The sequence below is a fragment of the Panthera onca genome, chromosome E1 (assembly GCF_046562875.1).
Source record: "Panthera onca isolate mPanOnc1 chromosome E1, mPanOnc1 haplotype 2, whole genome shotgun sequence".
Taxonomy (NCBI): domain Eukaryota; kingdom Metazoa; phylum Chordata; class Mammalia; order Carnivora; family Felidae; genus Panthera; species Panthera onca.
The window spans coordinates 7667944-7687644 of NC_138352.1; the positions used below are offsets into that span (position 1 = coordinate 7667944).

General features: G+C 44.5%; 1 long non-coding RNA gene across 1 annotated transcript in view; it reads right to left on the reverse strand.

The window, feature by feature from the left end:
• Positions 1 to 1001: 1001 nt before the first annotated feature.
• Positions 1002 to 19701, reverse strand: part of LOC132687391 (uncharacterized) — a 428413-nt gene continuing 409713 nt past the window's right edge. The window contains exon 4 of the long non-coding RNA XR_013552214.2: positions 1002 to 1694. This is a non-coding gene — a long non-coding RNA (uncharacterized LOC132687391). The remainder of the gene's footprint in view (positions 1695 to 19701) is intronic.

Genomic DNA, 19701 nt, shown 5'->3' on the forward strand with positions numbered 1-19701 from the left:
CCCAGAGAGAAATCTGAGGACCAACCCAACATAGTCTTAAACACAAAATGGCAGCAAAGTCTAATAGAGAAAATAATTTCATTATGGGTGGGATACTAATTGTCTGAATAACCTTAAACAAGCCTCGAGTCTTCAGACCATAAATGGGAGCTCAGTCCTAAGCTGGTGTTTGAAAGACACCATCATCTCTTCAAAACTACTTTTAATATCAACAGGCTGTAAAGACACTAGTTTTGGTCTCAATAGTCCCTGCAAGACAGCTCCTCCCACCTATGTCAACCACACAGGAAACATTCCAGATTTGCTGCTTTGTGAAAAACTCACACCTTGACAGGAAGGGTTTGAGATCTCCAGTTTCCTTTATTGATAAGAGCACAATCACCCATTTTCAAAATAAGATTTATTCTGGATGTTGCAACGCCAGGTCAACTATTCTCCCTGCCGAGAGAGGTTAAGTGTTGGGCTGGGAGGAGTGTCATTATTGAAGAAAGGACAGGAAGCAGAGAGGATGGGAGAAATGGAGTAAGGATAGAAAGAATGTGTTTCTTTCATATTTGGAGTCAGGCCAAAGTGTTATATTCCTATGAAGAATGGCTAGATCTGGAAGAAACTTGAGAGATTAGTGGACCGTGGGGGTGGGGGAAAGAGGCGGCACTATCAATTGCCTAAAATTGGCCCCAAACAGGTTTCCTCATTGTTCTGCCAATTGGTTTTGCAATAAATTGGAGGAAATTTGGCGAGATATTCAACCAGGGCATGGACAGTGTATTGGGACCAAAATAAACAACTGTGAAGAACTTGGCAGTTTCTCATTGGATGTTTCAGAAGTGAGTTATGTGACACCGAGTTGTGAGTTACTTCTTAGAGGTTTACATAATGAAAATTAAAATGAGGCCAACGATGATCAGTACATAATGAAAATTAAAATGAGGCCAACGATGATCAGTTTTGCTCTTAACACTGAGAGTCAAACGCTAAATAGGAAATTCATTTATGGAACACAAAGGATTAGAAGAAATATCAGATAGAATGAAATCAAATCAAATATTTAGGATGATTTAAATACAGTCAGCACTTTGAACTCTAAGAATTTACTCCAAAACTCCATATACAGAAATTATCCAGGCCTTCTAGTACCTGGGAGTTTTCTTTTTTTCTGGAACGGTATATCCCTGAGACGCAGCCATTGCTATACTTTCTTGAATGAGTAGCTATGAATGAAGAGATGTTCTTAACAATTTGTGTGCCATGAACCCTTTTGGAAATTTGTTGAAGCCCATAGACTTGTAGGTTTAAATGCGTAATTTGAAATATATGGAATTATAAAAAAATAAATTATATCAAAATATTGTTACCCAAGTACTTAGAAAACAAAATTGTCGTTTGTGACATATGTGCTTCTTTATTAACACACTCACTAACAAGACCTGACTGGGATGAGAAGAGGCAGAAGTGACCTGATCCTTAAGGGACAAGTTGAGTTTGCCAGGCTTAGAGTGCCAATGACCTTCAGTTGGGGGAAGCAGCCAACACCAGATGATATCTCATGGAAGGAGTCAATGGAACAAATACTTTGACCTCACTCTCCTCCCTTCTTCAGATCGCTGCACTGGGGGAATCCAACCAGAAGCTGAACAGCAAGGGAACCCTCTGATGTCCTTCCAAGAACAAAGTGAACAAAAGTGAAGAGTGACCTGGAGAGAAAAAACAAAAGAAATCCAGCACAATATTGAAGACATTTCAAACTCTGGTCCAAACTCCTCTTCACTTTTCTCCAGCCCTCACTCACAGATAGCCTCTGTTATGGACATTCTAAAGTCCCAAACATACCAAGCTATTTGAGTTGTCCATACTTCAACATAATCTAAACCAGTGCCATTAACTTCTTCTTCTAGTTGAGTTCCTGATTGAGTTCTTACTAAGTCTTCAGAATCAAGATCAAGTGTCATCTCTTTTGAGAAACCTTCTCCAATATTCCAAGTATTTATTAAAAGTCTGTTTCCCCAGAACATTGCATCACTCCAACATTTCCCAAACTACTTCCCTAAGAACATGAGTCCTGGAGCATGTTATTAGGCGGAACGTGAAATACCAGTTCACAGGGGGATCAGTGCTTCTGAAGCACATTTTGGGAGATGATACTTCATTGCATTGCAGCAGTTACCAAATTCCCTTAGACTCTTGGTAGAACATTCCCAGAAGGAAAGAACAGATTTATCTGAAGAATAATCCAGATAGCAGTGGAAGTGAGAAGCAAAAAATAGGAAGAGTTTGTGTCTTAACTGGGCACAAGGCATATTAAGCCTACATGTTGCATAAATATACAAAGAGCAACATTCTTCCTCTAAATCATAGTCCTGTCCTCAGATGATACACACTGAGGACCACATATATTTGAACAACAACAACAAATGCCAGTTAATATGCAACTTTAATCAGAGCATGAAGCTTAGGCCAACCTGTTTCTAAGGAGTATAAAAAGTCCCAGACCAAATGGGACAGAAACAGGAACCAGAGAAATGAGGACAAAACCTGCTGGTCCTAGTAGTTATTCTAGGGTGATATTTTAGTTTTCTAAGAATTACTTTTGGAAGCACACCCACTTCATGTTCATATGCTTTTCTGTTTTCTTGCGATAAAAATCTATTTTACAAAACAGTGGTATTTTTGAACAACGTAGACTGTCTTTGTCTAAAGAAAGATATTTAAAAAAATCTCTCCTCACACTCCCCAACTCCCATGAAGAAGAGGGAACAGCATCACTTTGGGCTGTGACCACCTCAGAGTGTCACCAAGAGATACGGAGTGTAAGTGGCAGAAAGTTGGAGGTCCTTGACTTTGTGTCTCTTCCCTACTAGACTTTACTAGACTTCTATCTATCAAAACCCTTTTATTTCTTGTCGCTAGCCAATTGAGAAGAGTTTATGATGACTCCTCACCCCATGGTATCCTCACACTACAGAAAAGCCCAACCCCAAGGCAGCAGTGGTGTCTGAACCATCTTGGTCCCTCTTAACACTATTTTTCATACCCTTCTTTGCCCTTGAGAAATTGCTTGATGGCAATTGAACTAGAAATGTTCATGATAACCTGTGGATGTTTTCTTTCGCTCCGTTGGTGGATATTATGGACACTGTGCCTTCGTGTCAGGGGAAAGTTTTAAATCAGAGGTGATTTTCAGGAAGTGTGTCCCTAAAGCAACCTGGAAGCATGACTTTCAGACCCGTCACACCCAGTTAGGATCTCCATCAGTGGCTGGTCTGGTGTTGGCAAGACCCTGAGAGTGACCTGTGTGACCCTCTTGCTAAACTACAAAAGTAAATTAATCTCTTCCAAATGTCATGCCTTACATTTGGCTATTAGGACATGAGCAGCCCAGATGGCTGGGTTGATTGAAATGAAAACCATTTTTCTTGTGACCGACTCATAGTTTCAAGTCAAGCAGACTCAGCCATAGCTTAATCTCCTTTCTGCTCAAGCTCATAATGAGGCAATGGATCTTCAGTGGGCTGAGCAGGCATGCACAACCTTGTTCATATGAGGAGTTAAACCAGAGATAATGTGCAGTAAGGGAAATCCTCTGGGAGCACTGAGAACTTAGATCATTCAGTTCCTGTGAGCAGGTCCTGACTTCTCTGCATCTTGAATTTTCTACCTGTAACACACACTGAGCAAAGGTGACTTCTGAGCTCGGAAATGATGTGGCTAGAAGAACCCCAACAAGGCTGAGCATTGCTCTCCCCTTGGAGATTACCCACCCTATTTGTCCTGGGACCCCTTGCTTCCCTTCCCTACCCATTTATGCATCATCAACTTATCACACTTGCATGTAATAAAAGTTCTACAGCTGGATCTCTTGGACCCTTCATCATTTTTTTTATCTATAGAAATGGTGAAACAACCGATACCTGGAAACTCCGATATATCAGCATCAAGAATGGAATGTGTGTGTTCGCACACGCACATGTGCACACACCGCACGCACACAAGCCCGCATGCACACATCTTCACACGCACACACACGCACGTGTGCCTGCCTTCCAAATTGCCTTATTCTCATGTGATAGCTACTAGCATTACAAAAAGTCCAATTGACTTTTTGTCCACTACATTACCTTTCTTTCACTCAGGACCAAAAAAGGATATCAAGACTAAGCTTCACTCACATTTATTTTTCTTCTTAATTAATACTGCAAAATGTATCAATGGAATGTTTTTGGAATCATGTAACAAAAGTGCTTTAAAAGGCAGGAACACATCAAGATGTCATGAGGCTCCAGGAAGGGTTCATTCAAGAGCTCAATAGTTGGTTTCTCTCCGAGTCTCCTGGCTTTCTCTAATGGTTATAATTTGCCTGTAGCAGCTTCAAACGTCACTTCCTATAAGGCGACATTCAAGACAAAAAGGAAAAGCCTATTTTGATGAATCCTTTTGTGCAGTATTTCTTCAAAGCCTCTAGCATATCCCCATCATCCTTCATATGCCAATATTAGATTGCCCACCTCCAAGCCTGTCACTGGAAAGAGTAAGCTCAAGAGTCACATGACTGACTTTGATCAACCAAGGACCCTCACTCAACATCCTCCTAGTTCACCTCCCTTGGCACATGGCTTCCCTAAACCTCCACCAGGGTTCTGTCAGGAAGACGTGGCAACAATTTCGTTGTTCATTTATCCGAATACAAATTGTATGAACCTTCTTAACTGAATGACAGATTACAGTTACCTATAATTGGAACAGAAATCTAATGTCTATATGGCAGATGTGTGGAAGCTTTTTTATTATAACCTATATATGAGTTTACAGCAAAGTCTTCACTTACTTCTAACTTCTTTTTGTCTGTTTGTTTGACTCTATCTTGGGTATTAAAATCTTAACATTCTTACCAAGCTTATTTTTACCCCAAGCATCACTTTTTTGGTAACCATGAGACTAAATTGCCAACCAAAGTTTTTTTTTTTAAGTTTATTTATTTATTTGGAGAGAGAGAGAGAGGGTGTGTATGTGTGTGTGCAAATGGAGGGGTGGAGAGAAAGAGAGAGAGGGAGAGAGAGAATCCCAAGCGGGTTCTGCACTGTCCGCACAGAGCCCAATGTGGGGCTCAAACCCACGAACCATGAGATCATGACCTGAGCCAAAGTTGGACACTCAACCGACTGAGCCACTCAGGAGCCCCACCAACCAAAGATTTAAATAGGTACCATCAAGTGTCTAATGGTATCAATGCCAGATACCATTGATATCTGGCAAAGAAATCAAGAAGTGCTGAAATGAAGTGAGTATAACTAAGCTCAGGCTATAATGTAGCAGAATGTCTTGTGTGTGTGTGTGTGTGTACGTGTTTGAGCAAGTGTGCATATAATGGTGTGTGTTACTAGCTGACAACACATGTCTGCAAAATGACTTGTTGATATGGTTTTTGACTTAAATATTGCTGCACAGTGTGAGTGCACTAAGGGCAACCCTCAGCAGTGCCCCTGAACTCCAGAGTAGTTAGTTATTTTCACAGAGACCAGCCGATATGTGTACTCGGCCATGTGTAGCCTTACTCTGATACTGGAGTCAAAACCAACTTTACAGACGGGGGAAAACAAATATATTTAGAGAAAACCAGACTGGCGTCAAAGAAGGTTTCATGCCAGCTGAAAACACACTGGAGAAGTGGACGGATGCCGGTTTTTGTTTTGGTTTCGTTTGGTTTTTATTTTAGAGAGGCAGAGAGAGAGGGGGGAGTGGGGGAGAGGAGCCGAGGGAGTGAGAGAGAGAATCTTAAGCCGGCTGCATGCTCAGAGCAGAGCCCCACGCAGGGCTCGATCCCATGATCCTGGGATCATGACCTGAGCCAAATTCAAGAGTCAGACGCTCAACTGACTGAGCCACCCAGGTGCCCCTGGATGGCAGTTCTGATGCTCCTTTGCCCCTTTATTGAGGACCCTCGATCAGTGTATGTCACTCCCTAGCCCCCAGTGATGGTGCGTTGACTCCCAGAGAGCCGGATTTCTTTTCCAAAGTTCCAAAGTAGTGACACGCGATCTGTATCTCAACCTTCCTGCCACCACCCCGCCCCCCTCCATCCAAACTAGCCTTCCCGTGTTTTGTTGCAGTGTCTCTGCTTCAGGAGATGCCACCTAGCCCTTAAGCTGAAATTAAGTGGCAGCTTGTGGGCAGTGGTGACTTTGAGACGACACTTTTGCAATGGGGCAGCTGCCTACAGGTCATTCCTGAAAGGGACAATTCTCTGGGAAGTTTGGGGACATCTCAGCATGGGAGACAGGGGGCTCTATTTAGAACAGGGGAGATCCTTCCCAGATTCGACCAAGGTGACAGCCTCTGGCTCCATGCCAGCTTCGAGCCAGTTCTGACCATGAGGGCCGAGATTCAGTCACGTGGTAGTCCTGGGCTCATGTCTGTCCGCTTTTAAAATAGCCAAGTGATCCAGCCTCAGAACTGAAAATTCAGAAGTCTCAGAGTAAATCCCAGACTCTGCAATTCACTCTTCCCCCACAGGCCAAACAAGAACTAATTTTAAACAAACCACCATGACCGAGCCTCGGGGAAAGGCCCAGAATGCTAATCAACGGAGCCGGCAAAACTGGACACCCCACCGAATTGTTTACTCTTCCCCGGGCCTTTCAGAGACGGAACGCTGGGCTGGGGTTTGGGATGGTGTTCATTCCACCCTGAAATTCTCTTTTCAGTTTAGGATTAGGAAATCCTTCCCCACGCCGGTCCCCACCGAGCCAGAAGCTCCTGCCTTCATCCTTTTTTTCTGTTTGTTTTCATTAAGGACTCAAGTCTAGATTCCTATAATAGATGAGCTGAAAAAAGTCTCCAGCTAAAAATTATCCACATACGTGTGTAAGTCATGAGTTTCTATGTCAGTCTGGGTTAGCCAGAGACACAGGATTGATAGGACATGAATCTATACTTGTATATATATGATATTTATTTTATATAGTTTAATATAGTTTATAGATGCATATAAACACATATTTATAACGGCTGAATACATGAGCCAGTTCCTGAAGATTATACACACACGCACATACATGCACAGACATGTATGTATCATATACACATGTATATGATACATATACATGTATCATGATATGTATATGTGTGTATATATACATGTATACACACATGCACAGACATGTATGTATCATACTTTTAATGATTATTATACATATGTAATACATAGTTTTACAATACATAGTATACATGTGTATGTATAATAATCACAAAATATATGATACATACATGTGTATGGTCATGTGTGTGTGTGTGTGTGTGTGTGTGTGTGTGTGTGTATAATTGTCAGGAATTGGCTCCTGTGACTATGGGGACTAGAAAGTCCAAAATCCATAAGGCAGGCCAACTAAGCTAAAAACTCAGGTGTGAATTGATTCTGCAATCTAGAAGCAAATTTCTTCTTTTCTGGGAAACCTTAGCTCTTGCTCCTACATCTTTCAACTGATTGAACGAGGCCCACCCGCATTATTGAGGTACTGTCCTTTCCTTGCAGGACCACAGGTTGTAAATGTTAACCACACCTACAAAATACCTTTCAGCATATTTAGACCACCGTTTGATGAAATAGCTCAGTGCTATTATAGCTTTATAATAGCTATTATAGCTTTGCCGAGTTGACACAAAAGGAGCCATCACTGCTTTCGATGGTTTCCTTGGCATCTGAACCTCTCCGTGAAGTTCGTGTAGCATCAGAAGCTGTCAGATTGTTCAAAACTCTTAGCTATGCAAAGCTGCAGACTTTGTGGGCCTGGGATGTGTGGGTGCCATGCCAGGCAGCGCCACCCCATGACGTGGGGCTCTCGGTGTCTAAATAATAACGAAACAAGTCTCAAGTTACACGCCTGCATGACGTGTTAAGCAATTTGCTGACAATGTAACAGCATCCCTTGGCGGATGTGTTTTCGCTGAAATGAATCCTCTGCAGACGAGGAAAATCCAAGGCTCAGAAAGGTATCTGAGGTCACACGGCGCTTTCAGCGGAAGGATCCGATCTGAACCCGACCGTTCTCACTCCTGTTGCCGGCACTGTGTCCTGGGGAGCGGTACCTCTAAGACTGGCAGTGGATGGATTAGAAATTTCTTCTTCTGTCTTTCCCCTTCTGCCTTTTCTCTCTTGCCTGCATCCTTCCCATCCACCGTCCTAGAGTGCGATGCGCAGCTCCTCTGGGCAGGGCTGTGAGCTGGGAAGTTTGCAGCGGTGGGAGGAAGGGGGGGATGGGAGGGAGGGGCGGGTAGAGCCGAGGTGCCGAGCTTTCTCAGCGAACGCTAGCGGGGTCAGGCAGGGAAGTTTTGAGCTGCAGAGCGCCTTCATGCCAAAACATCAAATTTGGCCCCGAACAGGGTTAAAACGTTACCTCTGGCCAAAGACGTCCCGGGGCATCTTCCACCACTGCCAGTCACACGTACCCGGGGCCACATTTTGACATCAACTCCCTGTGACCGCCAGTCTGGAAGAGATGCAAGACGCTGCCAGAAGCAGCCCCCGTCTTCAAGCCCAGGTGCTCGCCACACGCCAGAGCCTTCCCGAGGCGCAGTCGGGCCGCCCCTGGTGTAGTCACCGGCCCAATCAGTTGCACGTAACAATGTCTCCGGGGTTTTTGTCCTCATCCAGCCTCAGGTACGACCCACAGATCCGCCGCCCGAGCCCTCCCGGGTCGTGCCACGTGCACGCTCATTGAGAACACTGACAATGTCACCCCACGGACAGGCTAACGGAGACAGCGCCTGCAGCCACCCCCCAGAAATGGTTGTAGTTCACGCGTGTCGGGCAGCTCCTGTCCCAGCCTTTCCCTCCAAGTGAATCAACACAAATGAAAACTGGCTGATGCCCTGGTCCGCCGGAGACTGAAGAACAAAACCGCGAACCGGAGACCGCCCGATTCTAATTTAATTCAGAAGGACAAACAGAATCACTCAGCATACCTCAAATCCCCAGTCAGAAAATTGTGCCCAGGGAGCCAACAGTTTTATGGACCATCTACCCCACCTACTCCCTCTGGCCGCAGCAAGGAGATTAAAATAGCTCCCAGAGCCTTACTCGATGAGTGAAGGTCTCGTTATTACATTGCTGTCCACGTTGACCTCATGCTTTCTTACCGAAAAGTCAAATGCACAGTAGAAAGCTTTTATTTCACAAAATAACTACAGCACTTCTATATAATGCTTGCATTCTGCGTCTCTCCTTCATGTCGCTCAAGATGCTACTGAAATGCTGCTGTCTCATAAAGGTCGTTCCTGGCCACCTGCTCTAAAATAGCACCTTCTACCACCTAACACCCTCTACCCTCTAGATTTGCTTCATCTTTCTTACTGCCATCATATCGTATATTTGTTCATTGACTTATGATCTGTCTCCCCTGCTACCAGGTAAGCTCTATGAGGACAGAGACATTAATTAATTTTAATCATGGCTATGTTTCCAGCCTCTAGAACAGTATGCCACATATAGGAAGGGCTCGATAAATAAATATTTGTTTAATGAATGAATCAACGGACTGGTCCAAGGATTGGTCACTTAAAAGACCCTCTGGAGAACAAGCAGTCCTGGGGTTTGACGGATGAAATTTCTCTTTATTAGAGAGCTGCTCTGAAAATCCTTGACTTGTAGCAATTCACAGCTTCAAATCCCATGCGATATGAGTAATCTGGTGTTAGGGAATATCTGACTTGGCTGGTCAGAAAGCCAGCCTTGGAAGTTTTCTACATGACCCATGGACAGAAGTACTCTTGAAGAGGTATAAGGTAGAAATTTTGAGATCAAGAGTTCAAAATCGGGGGCGCCTGGGTGACTCAGTCGGTTAAGCGTCTGACATCAGCTCAGGTCATGATCTCACGGTTGGTGAGTTCGAGCCCCACGTTGGGCTCTGTGCTGACAGCTCAGAGGCTAGATCCTGCTTCGGATTCTGTGTGTGTGTGTATGTCTCTCTCTCTTCCCTTCCCCCATTCACGTTCTGTCTCTCTGTATCTCTCAAAAACGAATAAACGGTAAAAAAATAAAATAAAAATTAAAAAAAAAAAGAGCTCAAAATCAGATTACCAGATCCAATGCCTGGGTCTGGCACTTTGTAGATGAGTGGTCTTGGGATATTTATTGTTAACATCTGCACGTTCAAGTTCTTTTGTCTGTAAAATACGGATGATATGACTCGGACTTATTTCAAAGGGTTTTATGGGAGGAGAAATAAGCAAATACATGGAGGTCCATATTAGAATAGGTACCGGTTATTGTTAATGCTATTATTTTGAAAAATTAATGAAAACATTATTTCATTCAGTGCTTGGCTGAAGTAACAAAGCAACGAGGGTGCGAAATGTCAGGACACACTCACTTTCAGGTGCCAACCATGCACCTGTGTGTCCCTGAGAGTGAGTGTTCCCTCACGTTTTGCCCTCCAGGTATGTTGCTTACCTCACTATAGTCCTGGCTCTGCAAGAAAGGACAAGCAGGGAAAAAGAAGTGTAAAAACATTTTTCAGTGCAGTTTGTCTCATGATGTAATGATGTCTACTGAAAACACATCACTCTCGGGGTGCCTGGGTGGCTCAGTCGGTTAAGCTTCCGACTTCGGCTCAGGTCATGATCTCACAGTTTGTGGGTTCGAGCCCCGCGTCGGGCTCTGTGCTGACAGCTCAGAGCCTGGAGCCTGTTTCAGATTCCGTGTCTCCCTCTCTCTCTGCCCCTCCCCTGCTCACGCTTTGTCTCTGTCTCAAGAATAAATAAACATTAGAAAAAAAATTTCAAAAAAAAGAAAGAAAACACATCACTCTCAAGGGAAATGTGACACAAGAGAAGAGCACAGCAGGACCAGCGTTCCACTTTTAGCTCAGTTTGGGATTCCCAGAGGTCTCTGGACGAAACTCACATTGACAAGAAGACCTGCGGTTCTCAGCGCTAATCTTGAGTCTTAACTTGAGGTTCCTTGGGCTTCTGCCTGGTATGTCTATAGGCTTATTCAAATACAAGTTCTGCAAAGAGAGTTCTTTTAGATATACCTATAAAGACCAAATTTTATCACTGGAATCAAATGCATTGTTCCAGTGGCACACGAGTGACATTATACTCCGAGACTTTGGGCAAGGTGAGAATGGTGTGAGCCAGGGGCTGCGGGAGATGTGCCAAATCATCAGGTGTCTAATGTTCACACACATTTAAGGACAAATGGCTAAAGTGGTTCATTCCTACATATGATGGTATAGCTCCTGCCATGTTGTGGGGCTAAACCAGCCCTGCTTTCTCACCACACCTGATGGCCCCAGGGAATGCTTGATTAAGACAGAGATGGCCGCATATACACCCACTATGAAGAAGGCTAAATGCCTCTGGGCATGTCCTTCCTTAATTTCTGCCCCCAAAATTTGTTCATGTGAAACGGCAGCATCTAAGCCTGATAAAATCCTTTCTTCCAGAAACTATGACTCTTAGGCAAAGAGAAGGCCAGTGTCTGAAGCCCAGTTCTCCATGAGTGTTGATATACCTCACGGTCGGGGGTCTACCAAGATCTAGGGAGTCACTGTGATGGAGGACAGAGTGTTCCTTTCTTCCCTGAACCTACACCAATCCTTGAAACACATCCCCATTGCATTTCGTAGAAGGCAGCCTATGTGTGGGTCTTTGGAGAGCCTGACACAAAGCCTTACACACCACCTTCAAATGTTTTAATGCATTTAAATAATGACACAACTACCAGGGGCGCCTGGGTGGCTCGGTCAGTTATGTGTCTGACTCTTGATTTCGGCTCAGGTCACGATCTGTCCGTTTGTGAGTTCGAGCCCTGGCTGGGCTCTGTGCTGGTGGCGTGGAGCCTGCTTGGGATTCTCTTTCCCTCTCTTTCTGCCCCTCCCCTGCTTACGCTCCCTCTCTCTCTCAAAATAAAAATAAACTTGGAAAAGTTTTTTAAAAATAATGATATAACTACCAAACTAAAGGCTAAAATGCCAAGAACACATGTGTCTGTCTGTCATCACGTTGATCCAACACAGGTGGCTGATTTTTAAGGCGTTAATGCAGACACCCACAGTGGTAGTCGTGACACCTCCACCTGTTTAATTATTTCTCGCTGTGTTTGTTAGAGAATGGAAGCTCTGAGCTAAATATTAAATGTGTTCCTGTACAAAAGTGCACGTCCATAGGCTTGCCTGATCACAGTATATTGCTCTCATTCTAAGTTAACCACGGCTTCTAACACAGATAAGATTTAGAACTTGAAGCAAATTCAAACTGAGAAAATAAAATGGAAGAGACATATGTAATTATGACCAATCTTTTAGCGGCCAACTTTGAAATATCAAACCATTTAATGGCATGTTCTGCCATCTTTATTCCTTCTCCTTCTTCCTTTGGTCAGGGACCGGTGGAGTATTGACAGTGGACCGTCCCTTCAAAAATAGATGTCAGAATGTTCACATCCAAGGCCCAGATGTACCGGTTAAACAGCTGGCAGTGGAATCTGACTCTCATGGAAAGGGTTGAAAACATGATTTAGTCATTGACCTCCACTGTTTGCTCTGACTTCTTACAGGGGAGTTCGAAGTGGAGCTGTGAAGTTTCCCAAGCTCCATTCAGGTGACAAAGGTCCACCCTGCAAACAACAGCCCTTCACCTTCCGAAGACCTGACACCTATGAAGTAACAGGGAAGGAATTTTCTGGCTCTGCTTCCTGGCACAGTCATTACCCGGATTCATCTCTTCCAATTAGTTGGCCATCACAACTGAGCCTCAAGAAAATTGTATTTAGTGATCTGAATAAACTGGACAATTGGAATCAGAGAAAGCACCAAGCACTCCCCATGTTGAAACAAATCCAGATCTATACACCTCTGCTCCTGCCTCCTGCATTGACCCGCAAGTCTCGGGATTAGACCAAATAAAGCTGGTACCATTGACTTCAGGGAAACGGAAACTCAAGGACAGAGATCAGCAGACTTGGCACATTTTAAGCCCAACGTGCCACTTTTTAAGATCTTTGTTCACCTGTCCCTCAACTGTGTATCCTGCTGTGGTGGTAGCAGAGACAACATTTAGAGATCTGAGTGCCAGCGGGAGATGAAGAAGCACGTTCTATTTGTCATTAAGTACAGAGATGCCATGAATCTTTTCAACCTTTTCCCTCCTGATGTGTGGGATGACCAGAGTGAAAAACCACTCATGACCTCACATCAGCGTCTGCGCCCAAGTGGCTTCAGCTAAACACTCTTCGAAACTCACTATAAAGGCTAATAGTGAATAGGCTGAAAGCCTTGGAACCCGGCACCTGTCTTTGTAGCATCCCATGAAGAATAACGGTGGGGGGCACACCCCTGGAGTGAAAGCCAGGAAGGTAGCCCATGTTCTCAGTAGGTTAGGGCAGGGCTGCCCCAGTGGCGGTGGTTAGCTCAACTTTCTGACACCAAAGAGGAAAATGGCATTACTCTTCAGAGGAACCGGTGGAGTATTAAATCCGATCATGAAAACAATTCAACTGCTCTCAGGATCTGAGTGTGGGTGGGGGAGGGAATGGATCTAGGTCTGCAGCATGAGAAGTGGTCTACCGCAGCCAGCATTGTGTTCTAAAATGCAAATCGGATCTTGTCCGTCTCCAGCTTCATAGCCTTCATTTAGTTTTGGACAAATTTCAAAGTCCCAAACATTGTATAAAAAGCCTTTTCTGATACGGCACCAGACTATTTTCCCAGCTTCATTTCGCACTCCACCCCACAACCCGCACCCCGCCCCCCACCCCGCCCCGCCAAGCCCTCTACAGTCGAACCATCTCACTGACTTGTAGTTCCAGAACCTGCCATGTTTTCTCATGACACCTGAGTTTTGCCTATGCTGCTCCGTCTGTCTGGAACTTATCCTCCCCACCTTTCCTTTCGCTGGCTAACTTTTACGGGACTAGAAAGAAACTGATGGAAAAAAATTGTATGAGCCCAGAGCTGAATTTTTGCATTATATCAATATTTTTCTCCTCTGAAAGCTCTAAGGAATAAAGAAGGTGCGAAGCAACAAATCATGCAATCCCATATGGTAAATGGTTTTTAACCAATAAATGTTAAATATAGTTCATATGTGCTCATACAAGTTTGTTAACAAGATGGATATCAGTTACTCAAATTTCAAGGTTCATGTCTCAAAAAATGATCCATATATAATTGGCAGGTCATCCTTTTTGAAGTCAGATATACATGGCTTAGAGAGTCAGCTTGGCCACTTGCTACAGCAAAGTATCTGCCCCTTTCTGGTTCAGTCTCCTCCTCTGCAAAGTGGAAGGCTACCCTAGCACATGCCCAGTAGAGCTGCTGTTAGGATCAAATTAGATAACAGAATGAAGGGCTGAGTATTAGTTACTAGGCTCAATGGACTGCTCACCTCTCCCCAAAGTTCATATGTTGGAACCCTATCCCCCAACGGGATGGTATTAAGAGGTGGGGCCTTCGGGAGGTGGTTGGGTTATGATGGCAGAGCCCTCGGGAATGGGTGAATGCCCCGATACAAGACACCCCAGGGAGATCCCCTTCTACCACGTGAGTTGCCCACGAGAAGAAAGTTGTCTAGGAGGAAGTGGGCTCTCTCCAGACACTGAATCTGCTGTTACTTTGACCTTGAACTTCCCAGCTTCCAGAGCTGTCAGAAATAAATTCCTGTTCTTTATAAGCCACGTCTGTGATATTTTTGTTTTTTGTGATATTTTGAGCTAAGATGCCTGGAGTGCAGCGGTATTCCATCCACTCAATAAAGGGCAACCGTCACCATTGTCATTTTCTTTATCACCATCATCAACACTGTCATCAAAATGTCAAAACAGCCCATTGCATCTCTCCATGCTGGCTCCTGCTGCTTGAAAACTTGATGAGTTGGTGCGATTTGGCAGCTCAGAAAGCCATTTGGGGGTTAACCTAGTCTAGATCGCCCTGGAGAACGTTCACTTACCACCTTCCTTTCGGGAAACGGGAAACTATAGCACTCCCATCACATGGTTATACCCAGGAGGGTGAAAGTCACTAGGACACCCTGGGGTGGGAGAGGGAGAGAGTCTAGCCAACAGCATACTTCAAGAGGGAGGCAGCCCCCTTTTGGAACTCCTGACATTTAAAGAGTCTGCTCACCCCCCCTCCCCCCATACTATCTTCATTCCTGCATCCAACCCAAGGGAGACAGGGCACCTATCACTCGTCTCATGATTTTAAATATGGGGAAACTGACTCCCCTTAAAGACAAGTTGCCCAAGCTCACGGGTAAACTGTTGAGCCTTGTCTTCAGATTCCCCATCCCCATCCCCACGGTTCATGCAGCCCTGAGCAGCCCTCAGCGGCAGCCCCTAACCTCAATATCCTCTCCCTGCCCAGAGGCGCCACTGGGCTCCTTTGCACAGTTTAGTTTTCCCTTCTCCCGACAATGGCCGTCTGTAAGAGGCCCTCAGCGCCTGGAATTTGAAATTGTTTTTCTTCCCTCCCTTCCTGAGGACCGGATTGTTCCTAAGTTCTGGGCTGCCCGGCCAGTGCAGGCCTGACTGGCTGGCACCTAGGGTTGCATGGAGAATATGCATTTGTTTTTGCAGGATTGCTCATGAGCGATGGAGTGCTGGCATTGGCTTCCTTGTAGAAGGCGCATGGCAGTTTAGGCATGTATTTGCAGGGAAGTAAACTTCAAGAATAAACAGAAAGTACACACACTCCACATCCTGCCAGCCAAGCCCCAGCTCCTCAGTCCTGACAGGTGATCCATTTTGACTTCCTTACGGAGACACACACGCCCCAGCAGACTGCAAGTTCTTGAAGCATGGCGGGCGGGAAAAAGCACAAACTTGGATTCTCCACTTTCTAGCAGGGTGGGCTTGAGAATTTGCTTAGCCTCTGTGCACAGGCTGCGCAGTTGAAAACTTGCCAACATTCTTTTGGTTCCGCCAACATACCAAAGTCTTCCCCACCTCAGGGCCTTTGAATGTGCTCTTGTCTCTGCCTGGGATGCTCTCCCCCACCTCCCGTCTTTCATTCCCTCCTGCCCTGATGGCGATCTCCTCCAGGTGTCAGTTTCAATGTCATCTTCTCAAAGAGCACCCCCCCCACCCCCGCCAAGCCTCCCTCCACCTACCCCACCCCAGTTATTGTCTGTTTGGGGCATTCATTGGCTTTCTTCAGATATTTATCAAATTTCCGATAATTTTTATTTGCTTTGTCTTTCCGTTCCAACTTGAAGCTCCTTGAGGGTTGCCCTCTGCTATGTCAGCACAGTGCCTGGAATCTGATGGGGACTCAATAAATACCTGTTTAAATAATGAATAAGTGTTCTTGCTTTGTCCAGGTTTAATTAGTGCAAGGGAGAGTTAACAACCACAGAGCCCAGAACTCCTGATCCTCTGGACAATTTTATCTTGTTTTTTTTTTTTTTTTTTTTTTTTTTTAAGTTTAGTTATTTATTTTGAGAGAGGGAGTGTGTGTGGGAGGAGCAGAGTGAGAGGGAAAGAGAGAATCCCAAAAAGGCTCCCCACTGTCAGTGTGGAGTCCGATGTGGGGCTTGAAGTCACGAACTACAAGATCATGACCTGAGCTGAAATCAAGAGTCAGAAGCTTAACGAGCTGAGCCTCCCAGATGCCCCTGGACTTTTTATTCAACTGCTCTCACATCAACAATAAATATCAGTTATGGAAAGATGTACAGCTCAAAAGGCCAAGGAAACCACTTTGCACCAACTCTCTTTGTGTATTTTACAATTTGAGACCAGCATATTACATCACCTGTATAACATTTTCCTCACACCCACTTGGGAACTTTTCTACCTGCACAAGAGTGTGAGTATAATTATAAAAATATCTAAGTCATCAAAGGATTGAACAGCAGACCAAATGAAAAAATATTATCAGCGACAAGTAAACACTTAGGAATTCACAATCAGGGTCTATTCGTACAATACAAATTTGTTGAGTGCCTGAGATTGTAAACATACGAATAATGCAATTCTACACTCAGTAGCCAACAATCTTGCTGAAAAACAAAATATACAATTGTGAAACTATTCTAGAAGCCAGCCTATAAAAAACAAAAAACTATATAAAAACTACTCAGTTAAGTGCTTTGAAGGTCGGAGTGAGTTACAATGAGTTAGGAGAAAAAAAATTCAAAGAGTTTTGGCTAAAGTCTTAAACAGAATGAGTGAACAGGGATTGGCATAGAAAAATTATAAAGGTTTAAACTGGATTTATTTTATTAAGAAGCCCCTTACTACAGTATTCTTTTTTATAAAAGTACATTTGACATATAACATTGTGCAAGTTTCAAAATTTAAAAAAACTTTTAAAATGTTTATTTATTTGAGAGAGAGAGAGAGCATGCAAGCAAGGGAGGGGCAGAAAGAGAGGGAGACACAGAATCTGAAGGAGGCCCCAGGCTCTGAGCTGTCAGCACAGAGCCCCATGCAGGGCTTGAACCCACAAATCATGAGATCATGACCTGAACTCGAGTCTGACGCTTAACTGACTGAGCCACCCAGGCACCCCTAACATTGTGTAAGTTTCAGGTGTAGAACATGTTGATTTGATACATTGATATATTGCAATATGACTGCCATTAGGTTTGGATCATTAGCACTTCTGTTACATCAAATAATTTTCATTTCTTTTTCTGTGGTGGGAATAATTATATCTTGTGTCTTACCAAGTTTGATAATTATGATGGTGTTGTCTATATTCACCATACTGTGCATTACATCTCCAGGACTTACTCTTCTCCTGTTTGGAGTTTGTGCCCTTAAAAACACCTCTCCTAGGGGCACCTGGGTGGCTCAGTTGTTTGTCCGACTTTGGCTCAGATCATGATCTCATGGTGCATGAATTCAGGCCTCTGTCATCACAGAGCCTGCCTCAGATCCTCTGTCTCCCTCTCGCCCTGACCCTCCCCCACCCCCCACTCTCTCTCTCTCTCTCTCTCTCTCTCACACACACACACACACACTCTCTCTCTCTCTCTCTCTCTCTCTCTCTCTCAAAACAAAACAAAAAACACCTCTTCTAGTCCCCCATGCCCAGCCCCTGGTAACCACCATTTTACTCTGTTTTTAGAAGCTTGGCCTTTTTAGATTCCACATATAAGTGATAACATGCAGTATTTGTCTATCTCTGTCTGACCTATTTCACTTAGCATAATGTTCTCAAGGTCCATCCATGTTGTTGCAAATGTCAGGATCTCCTTCCTTCTCATGGCAGAACAACATACTGTGGGGTGTGTGTGTGTGTGTGTGTGTGTGTGTGTGTGTCTATTTATCTGTCTATCTATCTATCTATCTATCTACCTATCTATTTTGCATCTTCGTTACCCATTCATCCCTTGACCGACACTTAAGTTGTTTCCATATCTTGGCTATTGTGGATGTGGATAATGCTGCAGTAAACATGCGAGTACACATATCTCTTCCATACCCTGTTTTCATTTCCTTTGGCAGACCCTTCCCCCCTTATTTTCAAATGCATAAAATGAGGTCTGGTGGGGTTTTCCCCCACATGGGCCCTGCGACAGAGGAGGGTCAGGGAGCCAGAAGCCCAGGCACCCAGTCTTTCCACCACATCATCTGGGCCATTTCCAGAGGAGGTAGGGCAAAATCTCAGCCACAGCACCAAAAGGAGTGAGCAGGATGTGGCCGTGGCTGTGGCAAGGGGACTAGGCTAGGAGTGGAGAGACGTGACAGAAAAGGCTTGGAGGTGAACTGAGGGGTGGCCAGTGGCTAGTTTCCTCATGGAACATCCTTATTTTGGGCACAATGACTTGTTGAGTGGCACCTGAGTCATCCCTCTCAAGGCCAGTAACCAAGTCAAACAGAAGAACTCACAGATCACTCCTCTCGCCTTGGGGATCGTGGGCATCCACCAAATATTTGTTGATTTGCTTTGACTCTGATGCTGTGCAAAGAAGCAGTCTGTGTGTGCCACAACTAAGTGTGTTCTATTTATGATGGGAAAAAAGAAATCGCCTCATTTACAGAGAGTAAATTGCTCCCATTGAATCAAAATGCCCTGGTTGGTGGGGAAACAAGCAACAGTCGAGCTGGAAGAACGTGGCAGAGAATGGAAATGTAGCATGGAGGTACCATTTTCCCCTCCCCCGCCCCTTTGCTTATTACAACTACGCCCATGCATGGTACCACTGGGTGTGGTCTCCTTTCTCTAGCTGGAGAAAGAGCCTCCCCAGAGAAATGTGGATTCCAGCTCTACTCTCTAATAGCTTCGTGATCCTGGACATTTACCTCTTGGCATCACAGCCTCCTGGTCCGCTAACACACCTAAACCACTTGGCACAATGCGTGGTGAAGAGTGGGCATGCAGCACACACGAATTCTCCTTTCCATCCTGATAAAAGTAGTCTAAGAAGAGAGGACAGGCTCTGTAGGAAAAGAGAGAATAATCCTAGGTGGTCTGGTGGCAGGAGGATGGGAGTTTGGGAAAGACAGAAGAGGGAGAACTTGTCAAATCATGAAGCAAGTCTTGAAGCTTGCAGAGAAGAGGAAGGAATGGGGCCATGGCGGCTAACTAAGAGCAAGGTTCAGAACACATGGACTCGAAATCCACTTTAAGGCAAAAGCATTTTGGGCAAGTTTAACTCCCTCTTTGGATTTCAGCATTCTCGAGCAAAAATAAGAAAGCTTTACTATTGATCTTTGAAGGCCCTTTTACCTCTATGGTCCAATGGTTTTAAACACAACCA